The 16,830-nt window shown below is 46.8% G+C and overlaps 1 protein-coding gene and 1 long non-coding RNA gene across 9 annotated transcripts in view; one reads left to right on the top strand and one right to left on the bottom strand.

Annotated features, from left to right (window-relative positions):
* Window positions 1–16,830, top strand: part of SPIDR (scaffold protein involved in DNA repair) — a 358,224-nt gene that overhangs the window by 295,659 nt on the left and 45,735 nt on the right. The gene's annotated exons all lie outside the window — the stretch shown is intronic.
* On the bottom strand, window positions 10,132–14,247 carry LOC309615039. The gene is made up of 2 exons (XR_014236516.1): window positions 11,239–14,247; window positions 10,132–10,921 (listed from the first exon to the last, which is right to left on the bottom strand). It is a non-coding gene; the product is annotated as an uncharacterized lncRNA (long non-coding RNA).

Here is a 16,830-nt window from a genome sequence, read left to right as displayed (position 1 = left end):
GAAGCACAATAAAGTAAAGCTCAATAAAACGAGGTCTCCCTGTAGACGAGAGCAACAAAGCCCCACAGTCCTAAAATTTCATTTTAGAATGCCGTTGCTGTGGAATGCAGGGTGGGCCAAAAAAAATTTATCTTTTAACTTAATGTTCTGTCTTTTTAAAAGAATTCAGAGTCCCCAAATTTCTGGATACATTACTTGATAAGTATTAAAACTATAAAAATTTGGGACTTCCCTGGCTGTCCAGTGGTTAAGAATCCGCCTTCCAATGCAGGGGACACGGGTTCGATCCCTGGTCGGGGAACTAAGATCCCACATGCTGCAGGGCAGCTAAGCCTGCGTGCCGCAACTACTGAGCCCATGTGCTCTGGAGCCTGGGTGCCACAACTAAAGAGAAGCCCATTTGCTGCAACGAAGAGCCCGCATGCTGCAACAAAGATCCTGCGTGCCGCAACTAAGACCCAATGCAGCCAAAAAATTAATAAATTAAATAAATTAAATTTTTAAAAAACTAAAATTTTATGCTATAGACTACAACTGTTGAGCTTTGATGTAAAAGGGGAATTTAATTAGTAGATGCTGATAATGGTGGTATGCATAGTTGAGGTGCACTTCAAAATATTTTTTGAAATAAGCAAATCTTAGTGCAGACATATTTCATACATTAAGAAATTAAATAAATAAAATTAATCAATTCCCACTTTTCTCTGTGCTACTTGCTGCTCCGTTGCACAAACTTGTGTTATTTCTGAATTTTTTTTAGTCCTGTGACGTCATAAAGTTCATCATAGATTCTTTCCTGCTTTATATTTGAAGGCGTATTCAATTCAACAAATTTACTTGTGTGCCTGTTCTAGATGAGACATTTTTAAAGATTTAATGCTCAATGGCAGTGGGATTATTAAATAGTTAGCGCTCCAGAGTAATAGTGTTAAGGTTTCATAGCTCTTGAAACTCTAGACTAAAATGTGGCAGCACTAAAGCAGACACAGTGGGTGCCACGTGCGGCTGAGAGCTGCTAGTCAGTGTTTAGCTTCTGGGGGATAGAAACTAACCCTGCAGGGGAGGGACCGCGGAAGTGGGGACTCCCAGCCCTGGGGCTGTCTCAGCCTCTGCCAGCCCAGCACGTGCAGGACCTGGGTGAGAAGAATGAATTCCCTAAACGGCGTCTAGCTCAGTGGTGAACAGAAATGGGACACCTGCCTGTACTCTGGGGAGATCAAATCCGACACGACAACAGCCTCTGGGGCGCGTAAGAGCAGTGGCAGGTCTGCGTGGCAGCGTCGGGCTCAGCGTGGCGTTGTGGCCTACGTGGCATGTGCACACACGGATCAGCTTCCGTGGCCCTGGCTGAGGAGGCCCCCAGGCCTGCCCGGGTGTGGTGAGCGGTGACCGTGGGGAGGGCCCTGTGCCCTGAGCCAGCCCCCTGCTCCACCGCTCTCAGCACCTCCGGCAGGGCAGCGTTGTTGTGTCCTCCGAGACCTCTCACGAACAGTAACTCTCGTAAAATGTTAATGCTTTTCTCATTTTAAAAACGGTTATTAATAAGAGAGGAAATTCAGTGAAGGTTGAAAAAGCAGTTGTGAATATGTGAGTCTGTTCATGGAAAACTCTAAAAAAAATGTAATTTGGTGGAAGGCAAGATGTACAAATATTCCCAGGCTTTGTAATTTGGGAAATTATAAAGGTCTTGGAATGTATCTTATTCATACATGAGGAATCTGGCATATCGAATCTAGAATACTCTCATTTGTTCTACTTTGTTCTCCTGCAGTGATAATAACTGCCACGGTGTTGGTCTTCTCAGCCTGCATCTAACAGAGAGATAGCTGTCAAGGTCTATAAAGGCCTTAAAACGTGGATACTATGTACACAACCCGTGGGGCACTTCTCCTAAACAGAGTGCATTATTAAGTCACATTCAGCCCATATCTACTTACTTGTGATGGAAAATACTAATATGCAGATGATTAATAGATACAATACCCTTTATTTTCTGTTCTGCTTTATGTAGTGTTCTCCATGTTTCTATAAGTGTGATCTTCTGTTTTAGAGAAAGCTGCAACTCCATAGTTGAAAAGTATTTAGTATATTATATACAAAAAAAGCATTTGCCATGAAAAAACTTTGAACTGTGTATTCAAAAACATTAATAATGAAGAGTGTTATTTGAAATGGAAAGACTTTCCTTCCTACCCCAAATGGGATAGTCGTTCAGCTCTATGCTGTCATGGCCTGGTGGAGCAATACCTAACACGTCCTTTCGGTTTATGAAAGGTTGGTTTTTTCCATGATATGTTTTATTCAACTGTATAAATTTTTGGGGGTCCTTCATGATAGTGACATGCAGACGCTTGTTAATCACATTGTTTAAACTCGGAGCACAGTGTCCCTGGAGTTCACATTTCTGGAACCTGTGGGCTCCCCCCTCAGTCTGTCCTGGCTGGTCCTTGGCAGTGACTCCTGATAACACCAACGCTGAGTCATGGCCAAGCCAGTGCCGTGGGGTCACCAGGGAGCCAGGACCCTGGGGATTACAGCCTCCACTGCTGGCCTCCCTGGCCACCCGCTGGCAAGAGGGTGAGAGCACAGCCAAGCACAGCGTGGATCTGCGCGGAGGCCGAGGTCGCTTCCCTCCTCTTTGGAGTTAAGGGCTCACAGTTGTTTGCTGTCCTTGTGGGAAGTGACACCGTGCTGTGTACGGAGGAACCTGGGTGGGGCGTCAGGGTTACCTGGAGTGACTAGGACGTGGGAGGCCTAGGCGAGAGCCCTTGGAGGAGGGGCCTGAATGAAGAGGCGGAGCCGGCCTGAAAAGCTTCCTGTGCCCCAGGAAGCAGAAAGGGAGCTGGCCTGGCATGGCTGGGCTCTGCGGCCCCAGGGCCCTGACGGCGGAGCCGCCCTGAGGAGGCAGGGGGCTTCCGGGTTCGGGCACGGGGTGGGTGGGCCTGATCTGTGCTTAGAGGAGAGCGCTTTGGCTGCCCCCGGTCACAGGGGATGTGGCAGAGCAGGAACCCGAGGAGGGTTACAAGGCCATTTCAGGAATCCAGACAGGGGAGGGTGTGGTCTGGGCAAGTGTGCTGGTGAGGAAGTGGTGAAAAGTAGAGAGATTCAGGATCTGTTTTAAAGGTGCCGACGGCTGGATGTGCGATGATGGACGGGAGGGGAGTCAGGGACGATGGTGGGGCTGCTGGTTTGACGGCAGCTTGGTTACTGAGGCGGGTGACCCGGCGCTGGGTGGCGCTGGGTGGAAGTCGAGAGTTCCAGTGTGTCCTTGAGATCAAGGTGCCCGTGAAACACTGGCCTGGACAAACCCAACTGGATATGAGCTCGCAGTGGAGGAGAGGTGAGGACATGAGAGCCAGGCCCTGTGCCCAGAAGGGAGCTGTCTCCTTTATTCTTCACAAAAACACCATCTGATAGGTAACAGCTAGCTGTTAGAAGCAGATATTAATGAAAGCCACTTTCTAAAGGTAAAGGGGTTTTCGGGGACTTCCCTGGCAGTCCAGCAGTTAAGGCTCTGTGCTTCCACTGCAGGGGGCGCGGGTTCGATCCCTGGTTGGGGAACTAAGATCCCGCCTGATGCGTGGTGCAGCAAAAAAAAAAAAAAAAAAAAAAAAATTATAGGGGTTTTCCCCTTTAATGTAACAGATAGACCAATGAAACAGAAGAGAAAATCCCAAATATATACGGGAATTTCATAAATAATATACATATCTCAAAGCAGTGGGGAGAGGTGAACCACACAGTAAATGACGTAAGGACAATAGATAAGTCATCTGGGGAAAAAAACTGGGCCGGTTTCTTTCAACCCGCACTAGGATAAATTACAAATGGAACAAAGATTTTAAACATAAAAATTAAAACTGTAATAGTTCAAAAGAAATCGCAGGAAAATTATCTTCAAGTGGAAGTTTTCTAACTGTGACTTAACATCCAAAGGTCCCAAAAGAAAATAGTAATAAATCCTATTAAACCTGCATGGTAAAGTCAAAAGTTAAATGGCAAACTGGGAACATGCCTTTGTAATCTGTAATACAGAGCGTCAGTCTCTCTGATAAACAAAGTGTGCACAGAAGTTAATAGAGAAAAAGCCTCCAACCCAAGAAGCAAAAGGATATGAACACACAGTTCATAGAAAACAAGAAGCAGATGAAAATATGTTGTGTCTCATGATTAAAGAAATGCAGATTAACACTTTTATCAAATTTGCAGAAATCCAAAATTTGAGTGACGTCTGTTTGGTGAGGCTGAGGGGAAATGTGCCTTTGCTCTGAATGGTGGAGGGAGAATCAGTTGTTGCTGCACGGGGTGGAGAGGCCGTGGGGAGCGTGTGTGTGAGTGCACGTGGTGTGCCTGAGCAAAAGCGTGGGTTTTAAGCATGTTATGTCTTTAACCCAGCACTTCCTCTCCTTGGAATATATCCTACAGGTACACCTGCACACATATGGAGTACAGGGTTATTCTTTGCCCTGTTGTTTATGATAGCAAATGTGGAAATAGCCTAAATGGTCAGCACTAGAGGGTTAAAATTAAATCACATACAGTGGGATACTTACTGCATAGCTGTCTATCTGTGCTGCTATAAAAAAAAGAATGAGGAAGCACTGGGGTCTGATACACATCTACGACATTTTGGTTAAATACAAAGAGTAAGGAGCAGCGCGGTGTTTAAAATGTGCTGTGTTCCTTGGAGGTATATATATATATAGAGAGAGAGAGAGAGGGAAACTCTGAAAGGACACGTAAAAAACAACAGTTCATTATCTGTGAACTAGGGGGACGGAGGACAAGAATGGGGAGGAAAACTGTCACATAGCTCTGTATACTTTTAAATTTTTAATTATAAGGAAAATAATAGGACTTTTTATACACAGTTATTGCTCCTGGAATTTCTAAACATTACAACTGTTTTGGAAAGCAGTACATAACATATAGCAATGAAGATATATTCTTTGACCCAATAATTCTTAGAAATTTAATTCATGAGAAACACAAAAGAATCACAAATGCACACATTATTCTTCATAGTAGCAATGCCTATAATAATGGAAAAATAGAAGCAACCTCAATATTCAGTATGCGGAGGATTATTTAATTATGACATATTCCATGATATAATATCGAGCCGCTGCATAACATAACGTAGAAGGCCACGTGGAAACATTCGTTCAAGTATTTTCGTGCCTCCTCTGTCACATGTCGTTCTGGGTGTTAGGGACACAACAATACGTAAGACCAAAAAAGAGGAAGTCTGTGCACCAGTGGAACTTACATTAGATTGGAGAAGACTGGCAGCAAACAGATACAATATAAGAAAGTAATAGTGGTTCTGACTTCAAGTAAACCTGGGAAAGGGATAGTGAAGATCGAGCGGTTGCTACTTTTACATAAGAATTGAGGAGAGCCTTGCTGAGAAGATAATATTTGAGTGAAAATCCCAAAGGAGGTGAGAGAACAAGCCATGAGGTGTTTGGGGAGAGTGTCCCGGCAGAGGGGTGCACATGCAAGGCTGTGAGGCAGATGAGGCTGTGTGGTGTTTGCCAGACGGGGGAGGCCAGTGCACGAAGGTCTGGGCGGGCGGATCCGCAAGGGTCCGGTCACAAGAAGGTCTGGAGAGCTATGGCATGGCCTTTGATTCTTTTTTTCTTTTTTTTTTAATGTTTTTTTAATATATATAAGGTTGCTTTTATTTTTTTTTAATATTTAGTTTGGCTGCGCTGGGTCTTAGTTGCAGCACACGGGATCTTCGTAGCGGCATGTTTAGTTGTGGCGTGCAGACTCTCACTTGCAGCATGTGGACTCTTAGCTATGGCATGCATGTGGAATCTAGTTCCTCAGGGATTGAGCCCGGGCCCCCTGTATTGGGAGTATGGAGTCTTACCCCCTGGACCACCAGGGAAGTCCCGGCAGGACCTTTGATTCTATTCTATGTGCAACTCAAAGCCTCTGGAAGGTTTTGTCGGAAGAGGAAGTACCTGTAAATGCCATGTGAGAAGCAAGGGGAGCTGTGGATAAAGAGATGGTGTGTCCTGATCAGTCAAGACGTAGAAGCGGCAGGACTGTGTGAAGGATAGGATGTGGAGAGTGGAGGAAAGGGAGGAATCTTAGAAGGATTCGGTGGTTTGGGCCACAAAATAATTGGTGGTACCATGAAAGGAGATAGGAAATTGAAGAGGCTAACAGACTTGGAGAGAGCAAGGAAAATGGTGGGTTTTGTTGTAGACGTGTTGAGTTTGAGGTACCGTGAGTTACAGATGTACAAAGAGAGAGCTAAAATGCACTCTGTGATGTGTAGACTCACAGTTTTCATGATGGATACATGGATGAATAAACAGGTGAACGCGTGCTAACGTGTGAGACGGTGTGCATGTACCCTCCCCGGCTCTGTCTTCTGCGAGGTCCTGGGACAGTGACACTCCAGTAGTAATGAGCACGTTTAGCACCCAGATATTAGCTTTTAAATATCTGAAAGAAACCAGGGCTCCTTGGTGAAATGGCTGATTCCAGGTTGGGATGGGAGAAAATATGAGCTGCGCCTTGAACATTTTGTTATGTCAGAAAGAAGGAACGTTCTCAAACAGTGATGGGGACGTAGCAAAAGACACAGGAGCCAGCTTGAAAAAAGGCCACCACCAGCCAAATCTGGGACAATTTGAGCATCAAAATGACAGTTATGGATTAGAACCCATTGTATGAGAATTTGTGAGTTATTTAAAAAATGAATGAATTGAAAATTTGACAAGGAATAGGATATTTACGTGGTTTGAAAGTATCTCCCACACAATGTTTTTTTAATTTCAAAAGGAAAAAGTAACTTACGGTTGAGAAGCCTGACAGGCATTGCCTCAGTTAAATAATAAAACGGAACATCGTCACTAATGGGACCTACTGAAATAGCATGCCAACTGCTTAGACGAACACAGCACCACTTCTCGGTTATCCTTACCAGTAATACATGAGCTGGATCTCATTATGAGAAAATATCAGAGAAACCCCAAGTGAGAGTTTGTATACCACAAAATTACTGGCCTGTGTCCTTGGAGAATGTCAAGGTCATGAAAGTCAAGGAAGCCAAGGAGCCTTCTGGATTAGAGAGGATGGCAGCTAAATGCAGCACGCGGTTCTGAGTTGTCTTCTGCTGCAAAGGGCGCAATGGACACAAACGAGTGAAGCACAAACGGGTCTGAGAGCTAGGAGGAGGGTAGACAGTGTTCATTTCCTCCCCTTTGTGGCCGTGTAGTGGTTATTTATGTAGGAGAATTACATACATAAATAACCTATTTATTTATCACATACACAAATAACCTACATAAATAGGTTATTTATGTAGGAGAAAGTCCTTGTTTGTAGGATTGACCCTCATTTGAGAGTGAGTTGGGGGATAAGTGAGAGAAACAAGACAACAGTCTGCCCAGGGCTGCTGAATTGATTTGGCACATTTTGAGTAAAAACTTTCTTGGCTAAGATCCCTCCTTCCCTTCATTTATCTTGTTCTAATTTAGAACTTCACTAAGACACTGATGATTCAGGGAGAAAAAATGCTTTGTACTGTATTTAGAACTTTTAGTAAATTTGAGATTGTGAGGCCTGTACTTTCTCGAAGACGACAGGAAAGTGGGCTGCGGAGCACCAGCTGGGAGGGGACCACGCCGCGCTTTCAGGGCGCTCGTCTGCTAGCCCACGCGCGAGAGCTGGTGTGTGGAGACGGCACAGTCGTATGAGGGGCGCTCCTGAGGGTGGGACTGGGCCGTGGGTGCCCTGGCGCCCCGCCAGGGGGGACGCTGAGGCTGGGAGGAGAGTCAGGTGCGGCACACAGTCCTGCCACGAGGTAGATTCATACCTGAGGACCTTCCTTCTCTCTGAAATGAAGTTGTCTTCTGAAAGTGATCCCTTGTCTGCTCTCTCGAGTACGGTAAACTGAATGTGGTTTAGTCTTTGAAATTGAAATTATGTCATTATCAAATATCCTAAAACAATTTACTGCTGCTCAGTCATGGATGTTGTGTTCTTAGGACTGAGAACTTAACAAAATCAACATTGATCTTTGAAAAAGAAGAAAGCCTTTCATGGATGCCTTTTGCCGAGGTAGTTTGTGTTTTATTTGGTAAGGTCAGAGCAGGTAGAACATGTACCTCTGCTTCATAAACACAGATGATTTACAAGCTGCTGCATTAGACGGGACCGGTTTCTAGGCCAGTTAGTCAGCTTCTAGTGTGAAACCCTGACTCAGAAGCCCATCATCTAAGAATGAGTAATGCTGTTGCTGCTGCGTCATGAGGCCCGACGCAGGTTGATTGACTCTCAGCTGGCTCCCTCACTTGAACCACAGAACCCTGAGGATATTCCAGACTCTTCTCTTTCCTCCCAAGTCTGCACGTAACTAGTGCCACCTAGATGCACAGGAGGGTCGGATCTGTTGCATACGGTGCAGCCTTAGAGTGCCAGCGCTTCATCCCCCACAGAGGGCCCTGGTTGAGAAAGGCTGTGATCACTCTTGGTTGGTCAACATGCCATGTGGCGATCCAGGGAAAGCCATAGGATGTGTGACGCACCTCGGCACTCCCAAACGATGTGCCCCACCTGGGCGCCTTCTTCCTTACTGTGCGCTCCATCACAGACCCTGGGCTGTGCAGGTGCAGTGGTGGATGGCCGTGGAAAAGTGGGAACACCAAATGACCCTCGTTTGAGAGTGATTAGGGGATAAATGAGAGAAAACAAGGCCACAGTCTCCCCAGGGCTGCTCAGTTGATTTGGCACATTTTGAATAAAAACTTTCTTAGCTAAGATCCCTTTTTCCCTTCGTTTATCTTGTTCTAATTTAGAACTTGACCAGGACACTGAAACTCCTATCCTTTGTAGCAAGGTAAAGATCTCACCTTGTAAATTACCTGCATAAAGCATTTTAATACTGATTCTTGTCCATAAGAGTAGGAACTACTTCTTATACCTTTTGTTCCTATGAAGCCTGAATAAATGCCTGTCAATTAATTCAACGTGGTGCACCAAGCACATATTGATCATCTATAATGCACAGCTAAGGGCTGCGATGGGTACATAGGGAATAAAAAGTATGATCCCATCCTCAAGAAACTTCCAGTCAAAAAGGAGAGAGAAAAGATCTACTCAAGTTTTTATAAGATAGAGTAGAATGTGATAGAAACTAAAATAAAGGCAAAACATAAACCATTTTGCATACAAAGGAAAAGGAAGACGTGTTTACACTATGGAATGAGAAAAATCGTGAAAGAAATGGAATTTGAGTTTGACTTTGAAAAATGAGCATCCTTAGACAAGTGGGGTGGTAGGGAACATAAGCTTCGTTTAGAGGAAGTAATGGGAGCCAGGTCTCAGGTGGGGCTGAGGCTGCAGGAGCTTGGTCTTGGACTCACACATGCGTGCATCTGGAGACACGCAGGAGTCACTGGGGTGCCTGGAAGGCCCGTGACTAGTTGAGTGACATGACCAACTCTGTCCCTTAAGAAAGATCACTTTAGCAGCAACCTGCAGGAGTGGCTAGAGGGAAGAATGAGGTTAAGCGATCAGTTGGGAAACACCTGTCTAATCCATGTAATAAGCAGAACAAGATAGCAAAACAGGAATGAGAAGGACGGATGATGTTAAAAAGATAAATATGGAGCAAATGGATTGGCTGCAGCAACTGGATGTGAAAAAAGGAAATAAAGATCACTCTCAAGTTTTGGAAGAGAGTGACCAGGAGAATGGTGGGGCCCTGTTACACAAAGAGGGAACACGCAGGAAGAGCCACAGGTTTGGACCAGAAGACACAGAGCTTTAGGAGTCCTCTGCAGGACTGATGGTAAAGGAATAGAACTAGATTAGAGGAGATTCTGGCCAGTTACCCTTGCTCAGTATTCATTGGACCTAAATAAATATAGCAGCAACTTTAGTCTGTATATCCTGGGAAGAATAGATGCATTTACACAACTCTTTGCTAATGATAGACCAAAACTCTGATTAAATCCTCTCCTTTGGTGAGTTCAGACTCTTCCTTTCTTTTTAAGACCTACACTCATATACTTCATTATTTTTTTAGATATCACTGGCATGATGTATATGTTCTTTTAAAATTTATAATACCTTATATTTATGGTCAGCTGATTTTTTTTTTTTAAATAAGATTCTGGATGATTTTAATTTATTTATTTTTATTTATTTATGGCTGTGTTGGGTCTTCGTTTCCACGCAAGGGCTTTCTCTAGTTGCGGCAAGCGGGGACCACTCTTCATCGCGGTGCGCGGGCCTCTCACTATCGCGGCCTCTCCTGTTGCGGAGCACAGGCTCCAGACGCGCAGGCTCAGTAATTGTGGCTCACGGGCCCAGTCGCTCCGCGGCATGTGGGATCTTCCCAGACCAGGGCTCGAACCCGTGTTCCCTGCATTGGCAGGCAGATTCTCAACCACTGCGCCACCAGGGAAGCCCTGGTCAGCTGATTTTTGACAAGGGAGACAGACATTTCAACTGGGAAAGAATAATAATTCCAACAGATAGCCCTGAGACAACTGGATATTCACATTCAAAAGAGTTAAGTTGACCGCTGCCTCACACCATACACGAGAATTAATTCAAAATAGATCATAGGCCTAAACCTAAGAACTAAAACTATAAAACTCAAAAGAAAACATAGGAATATCTTCTTAAACATATATATTAGGTAATTGTTTCTTACCTATGGCACCAAAAGCACATATAACAAAAGAAAAATCCATAAATGGGGCTTCATCAAAATAAAAGCTTCTGTGCTTCAAAGGACATTGTCAAGAAAGTAATAGACGAGCCAGAGAACAGGAGAAACTTTTTGCAAATCACATATCTGATAGGGGACTTGTATCCAGAATATATAAAAACTAATACAACTCAATATAAAAAGATAACCCAAATAAAAAAATAGAGGATTTGGGCTTCCCTGGTGGCGCAGTGGTTGAGAGTCTGCCTGCCAATGCAGGGGACACGGGTTCGAGCCCTGGTCTGGGAAGATCCCACATGCCACGGAGCAGCTGGGCCCGTGAGCCGCAATTGCTGAGCCTGTGTGTCTGTAGCCTGTGCTCCGCAACAAGAGAGGCCGCGATAGTGAGAGGCCCGTGCACCGCGATGAAGAGTGGCCCCCGCTTGCCACAACTAGAGAAAGCCCTCGCACAGAAATGAAGACCTAACACAGCCATAAATAAATTAATTAATTAATTTTTTAAAAAATTAAAAAAAAAATAGAGGATTTGAATAGACACTTCTCCAAAGAAGATGGCCACGAATCACTTGATAATCAACATCATTAGCCATCTGGGAAATGCAAATCAAAACCACAGCGGCTATCACTTCACACCACTAGGATGGCTGTAATAAAAAAGACAGACAATAATAAGTGTCGACAAGGATTTGGAGAAATTGGAGCCCCTCATACTGGCTGGTAAAATGGTACAGACACTTTGGAAAACAGCCTGGCAGTTCCTCGAAAAGCTAAACATAGCATTACCACATGATCCAGCAATTCTACTCCTAGGTGTAAACCCAAGAAAATTGAAAACATATATCTACATAACTTCTGCACTGACATTCATAGCAGTATTATTCATAAATGCAAAAACGTGGAAACAACCCAAATGTTCATCACCTGGTAGATGGATAAACAAAATGTGACATATCCATACAATGGAATATTATTCAGCAACAAGCAGGAATGCAGTACTGGCACCTGCTACAACTTGGATGCAACTTGAAAATGTTATGCTGAGTAAAAGAAGCCAGTCCCAAAAGGCCACAACGTGCATGATTCCACTTATGTGAAATATTCAGAACAGGCAAATCCGTAGAGACAGAAAGTAGATCGGTGTGTTGCCAGGTACTTGGGGGAGAGGAGAACAGGGAGGCTGCATAAGAGGTTGGGGTTTCCTTTTAGGGAAATATTCTGGGACTAGATAGTGCTGGTGGTTGCAGAACATGTGCGTGTACTTAATGCCACCGAATTATACACTTTAAAATGGTGAAATTGGAAATTTTATGTGTATTTTGCCACAGTATTTTTATTTGGATGAATTTTATGGTATGTAAATTAGGTCTCAATTAAGCTGTTATAAAAATAAAAGGCATAGTAGCTTGATTATTACCAGGGAACTATGCTGAGGGAAAAAATTCAAACCCAAAGAGCATATACTAGATGATTCCATTTTTATAACATTTCAAAAGTGGCCAAATTTAGAAATGGAATACAGATTAGTGGCTTCTAGATGCTGGGGATGGAGGGTAGGGAGACAGAGGGAGGTGCGTGATAAAAGGCAGCCTGAGGGGTCCTTGTGGTGGTGGATACAGGATCCTCCACAGGTGATAAAACTTCATAGCACCACATACACACATACAAGCACCAGTGGGGTGGGTAAGACCTGAACCAGGTGGTGCCTTGCAGCTGTGAGGTGTCTGGTGTGATGTCTTACTGTGTCGATCAGGGCACAGTGTGCCACTGGGGGAAAGGGGCAGAGTGTGTGAGGGTCTCACACCTGTATGTGAATCTACACTTCCCTCCGTCGAAATTTCAATTAACAAAAATGTGTAAGAGTAGCTATGTATCTTTGAAAACTTGTTCTGGAGGCAAACTTGTATGAATGTATAAAATGTCCTCTTCTGACTTGTCTCGGCCCAGTCAAGTCTTATCTCCAGGAGTGGTAACCACAGTCTGAGTGCAGGACACAACAGTTATGTCCACATTATGTGTGTCCTCCTTAAAAGACCACGCTTGCAGCAGGGTTTGTTGTTTGGTTAATTTCAGCAATGCAGTATTTTCCAAAAATAAAGAGGAAGTGTAAGTGTGGAAAAGGCCTTTCTCAGGCTTCTTGCCATCCTTTAGTTAAGTTCGTTTTAGCAAAGAACGACTGTTATTCCTTCTTGTTCACTGGTATTAGAAAGTTTCCATGTCACACTTGTATTTTAGCGAAGAGAAAATATGATTTTTTAAATGAATAAAAACCACATTTCTGTGCAGTAGAGATCATCCTGCTAACATCTCATGTTAAAAAGATAAACAGCAGGATTAGCTGTTTACTTTAGGAGCGCGGTCTGCTTGTTTTTCAGGAGGACACAGTGTCCTGCTGTATCTGGTTTCCCGTCTGCACGCGGCTTGGAGCTGGGAAAGGCCCTGCCCCCTCCACGCTCCCTGCTCTTCTTCGTCTCCTCCCCTTCGGGGTCAGGTCCAGACTCCCCTCCCAGCCTCTCTTCCCCTTTCTCTCTCTCCTGCTGCTTTTTCTCACTTCGTCCTCTAATTTCTTCTGTTTCTTCCTTAGATTAGGGCTTAGTAAGGGCCTATAACATGGAGAGAAAGATCCTTGTTGATCTTCAGAGGCTGCTTCAGTTGACACTGACCTAGAATAAAACAGCCAGGCCTGACTCCGATTCCGGGAATTCTTGGTGGACTGCTCAGAACTGCTTCCATGACTCGTGTAAACATCCCACATGTCACTTCGTCTGCTTCTCTCTTGGAACACAAGCGTTCACAGACACACACGCACACACATACACATGTTCGCTGCTTCTCTCTTGCTTTTCTTAACTTATGTATCTATGATATTGAGCCAATGAATGAAAGGAGGGAAAGTAAATATTTTTGAAAAGTTGGGGAGGGGCATTTAAAGCTTCAAAGAGGGATTATCTTCTCACTAAAACCCCCTCTGTGAATCAACAGTTTTGTTTTCCTTATTTCTTATGCTTTGTTCTGGTGCTTTCACGGCCTAACAATACATGCATTTTTAGAATTTTTAAGATGTTCTTTCACTAGCCTGATGGGGCGTTCAGCTGGTAAGAGCAGGAAGGAAGCATATTCTTAAAGACAAACATCAACTGCACGGTGGACTTTACCCTTCCATCGTGATGTGGCCGGATGGAACCGTGCGCCTCTTATCTGTATTGTTGTATGCTGCTGGTCATGTGCCGTGGAGTGTGGTTTCACTTGGCATCAGTTTAGTCAGTTCTTCCAGCCTTGCCCTCGTGGCTCAGAAATGCACGGAGTCGAGGCGCTGCAGCCGAGGGCTCTGGGGCCACGCGAGGTGTTGGTGATTCTCCATTGCTTTACCCAGAGAGGAGCTTCACTTACCATGAAACTGGGGAGCTGGCTGGTGAGGACGGCACCACGAGGTGGATCACAAGCTGGTGTCAGGAGCGACGACGTCACGTCGGTGACGGTGGGCCCTCTGCTGCTTCGAGCACGTTCCTCTGAGCCCCTTCACGCAGGAGATCAGCCCTTTTACAAAGGTGCACACACCTCCTGCGGGCTCGGGAGAGCTGACAAGTGATGTGATGGGAGAAAACCACCTTCTTGTCGGTTAAGTGTGTCTGTAACAGAGTGGATTTGCCTGGTGGGTGAAGGAAACCACGACGCTGAGTGCAGATTAGGTGCAGGCTGTTCGCTAGGTGCCGAGCAGATAAAGCTGCCTGGATTTAGGGTTCCAGAGCCAAAGCTCCCAGCAGCTGGCCACGTCCCCCCGCCACAGAGCCCAGGCAGCCCCTCCCAGGCCGCTGCCGCCCAGCACCGTGTGCCGAAAACCACGGAAGTGGGTGAGGGGCTTTATTTGGTGACGGCCAGTGTTTTAGGCGTGGGTGGAACTTTGATCTGAAATAAGTGGTGTTCGCCTGCCAGACTGTTACCGCGAGAGGTTTGAGCGGCAAACTCTATCTCATGGAGCGAAGTGGTTCTGAGGCTCTTACTCTGAACCCCGAACATCCCGCTTCCTCCCTGGAGACGTCCTCTGCATGCTGGTCTAACGTTTACCTAAGCTGACCGCTTCTGAGGACAGCGTGTCGCTCTCAGGCGAGGCGTGGGATTTCCGGCGCCAGCGTTCAGCGTGTGTGGAAAGTCACCTGCAGCCAGAGCCCGAGGCTGCCCGTCACCAGCAGCCCAGGGTGTGGTGTCGCTGGGTGTCCTTGGCGTCCTGGCCAGAGAGCGAACGGACGCACCCGGCCTGGTTCCCGGCACCGGGACCCCATCTCGTGAGCGCCGACCCCTGACATGATCCTGAAATGTCGGGTCTCCTCGTCTCCATGTGGCTAGGCTGCAGCTCAGCCAGTATTTCAGGGATTCTTAGGGACAGTGCTCGTGTCCGCTGGGTGTCCTGCAGGGCTCGGCCACGCTGCTGCCTCAGGGCGGGGCCCGAGCGCCTCCCGTGCGGCACTGGGACCATCTCGCCTGACTCAGCCGAGGTAACGGGCGTGGCGTCCGCAGACGGCCCCCGTGTCACCGGAGGACTGTCCGCCAGGAGCTGGCTGGCGGGGGAGCGGGGCCGGGCCCAGCCCTCCGTGCCCTGCGGCCAGCCCTGTCCTCCACCGGGTCCGGCATCGGCTGGCTCCGTCCTTGACCTCCCGGCTCAAGTCGCTTGAGTGGTCTTTGGATTCCCTGGCTCCTCTGCTCTGAAATGAGACCCACGTCTGGGCTGCCCATACCCGAGGCTGCGCTTCATTCTCCACTCCACTCACTCTTTAGAGATCTTAGGCCAGGGTGGACTCTTCCGGTCCCTCGTCCATCCCCCAAGACCGTGTGCTTCAGCCTCTGCCCTGAAATGTTGCCCTCGCGCAGGCTCACCTGCTGACCGAGGCCAGCGGGACGCACGCGTGTGACGGCTGGGGGTCGGCGCGGGGCCCGCAGGATGGCCTGACGGGCTGGTGCCTGACGATGCGTGTCGGCCCGCCCAGTGCTGCCAGAGCCACAGGCTTCGCAGGAAAACAAGAAACGGATTTTATATAAAATCCCTTAATTTTTAATATTTGCTACTAATTTTTTTAAAAAATTTAACACTTTATAAACTAAAGGAAACACATCAGCCAGTGGAACTCAGCCTGTGAGCAGCACTTCTCAGGCCCACTGTGTCCATCGTTAGGGCAGTGAGCTCACACTGGGACTGAGGACACTCTGAAAGTCCTCTGTTCAAGCCAGCCTCCCCCCGTGCCAGCGGTCGTCTCTGTGAAACGGGGCGTCTGATGTGACACCTGTGAGCGCCCCCCGTGACTGCCCCGTAGCAGGAGGCGGGTGCGCTGGCCGTGCTGGGCCCGGGAGGCCCCCCCACACGCAGGGAGCCCCCGGCACAGGCCTTTGCCCTCGCCCGGGGCGGCCCTCCCGGGAGATGGCCCTGCCTCCTCCCCGTTCCGCAGCCCCGCCCCTTTACAAGTGCCCCGAGTTTTACATTTTTCATAAACATAACTTTGATTTTAAATCAAGAGCAGTGTATGGAAATACCCACATAGGAAATAGTCTTTCCCCTCATTACCACTTTCCCTCTATCGTCTTGCTCTTTCTTTTGCATTGCCTTCCAGCCTTTTCTCAGCGTCTCAGACATGGAAAAACTCGTTGCCATCCCAGGTTCTGCGTGTGCTGTGCTCTCTGCTCTAAGTGTGCTGCTCTCACCCCTGTGCAGGATGGGCTTCTCTTTCTTCAGGACACAGCTTACGGACCACCTCTCGTAGGGAGCCTTCCCTGACCACCTGGCCAGGCCATTCCACCCCAGTGCTTTCTCACAGGCTCTCTGTTATTTCCCTCCTATAATCCCACAGCCTGGGATCGTGTGTTTGCCTGTGCCAGGCCTTTCCCTAGGGAGGTTCAGAGGGCACCTGCACAGGCCTGGGCCCGCAGCACTCCTGCTGTGTTTAGCACATAAATAGACACCCCCAAGGCCAGGGCACTGTTTGGGGTACATTGGCAACCCCATATGTGCCACTGTTACTCAGAATCTTGTGACACTGATTTTGCGGCTCTGCAGCCCTCTAGACCTCGCTACATCAAGCGCTTCTGTGTCTGACCCAGTAATTTTGTATTTGGCTCATTTCTTGTCTTCAAGCAAATCAAGA

Source organism: Balaenoptera borealis, assembly GCF_965194805.1.
Source record: "Balaenoptera borealis genome assembly, chromosome: 17".
In the NCBI taxonomy this organism is placed as follows: Eukaryota; Metazoa; Chordata; class Mammalia; order Artiodactyla; family Balaenopteridae; genus Balaenoptera; species Balaenoptera borealis.
This window is presented reverse-complemented; position numbering and strand designations above follow the sequence as displayed.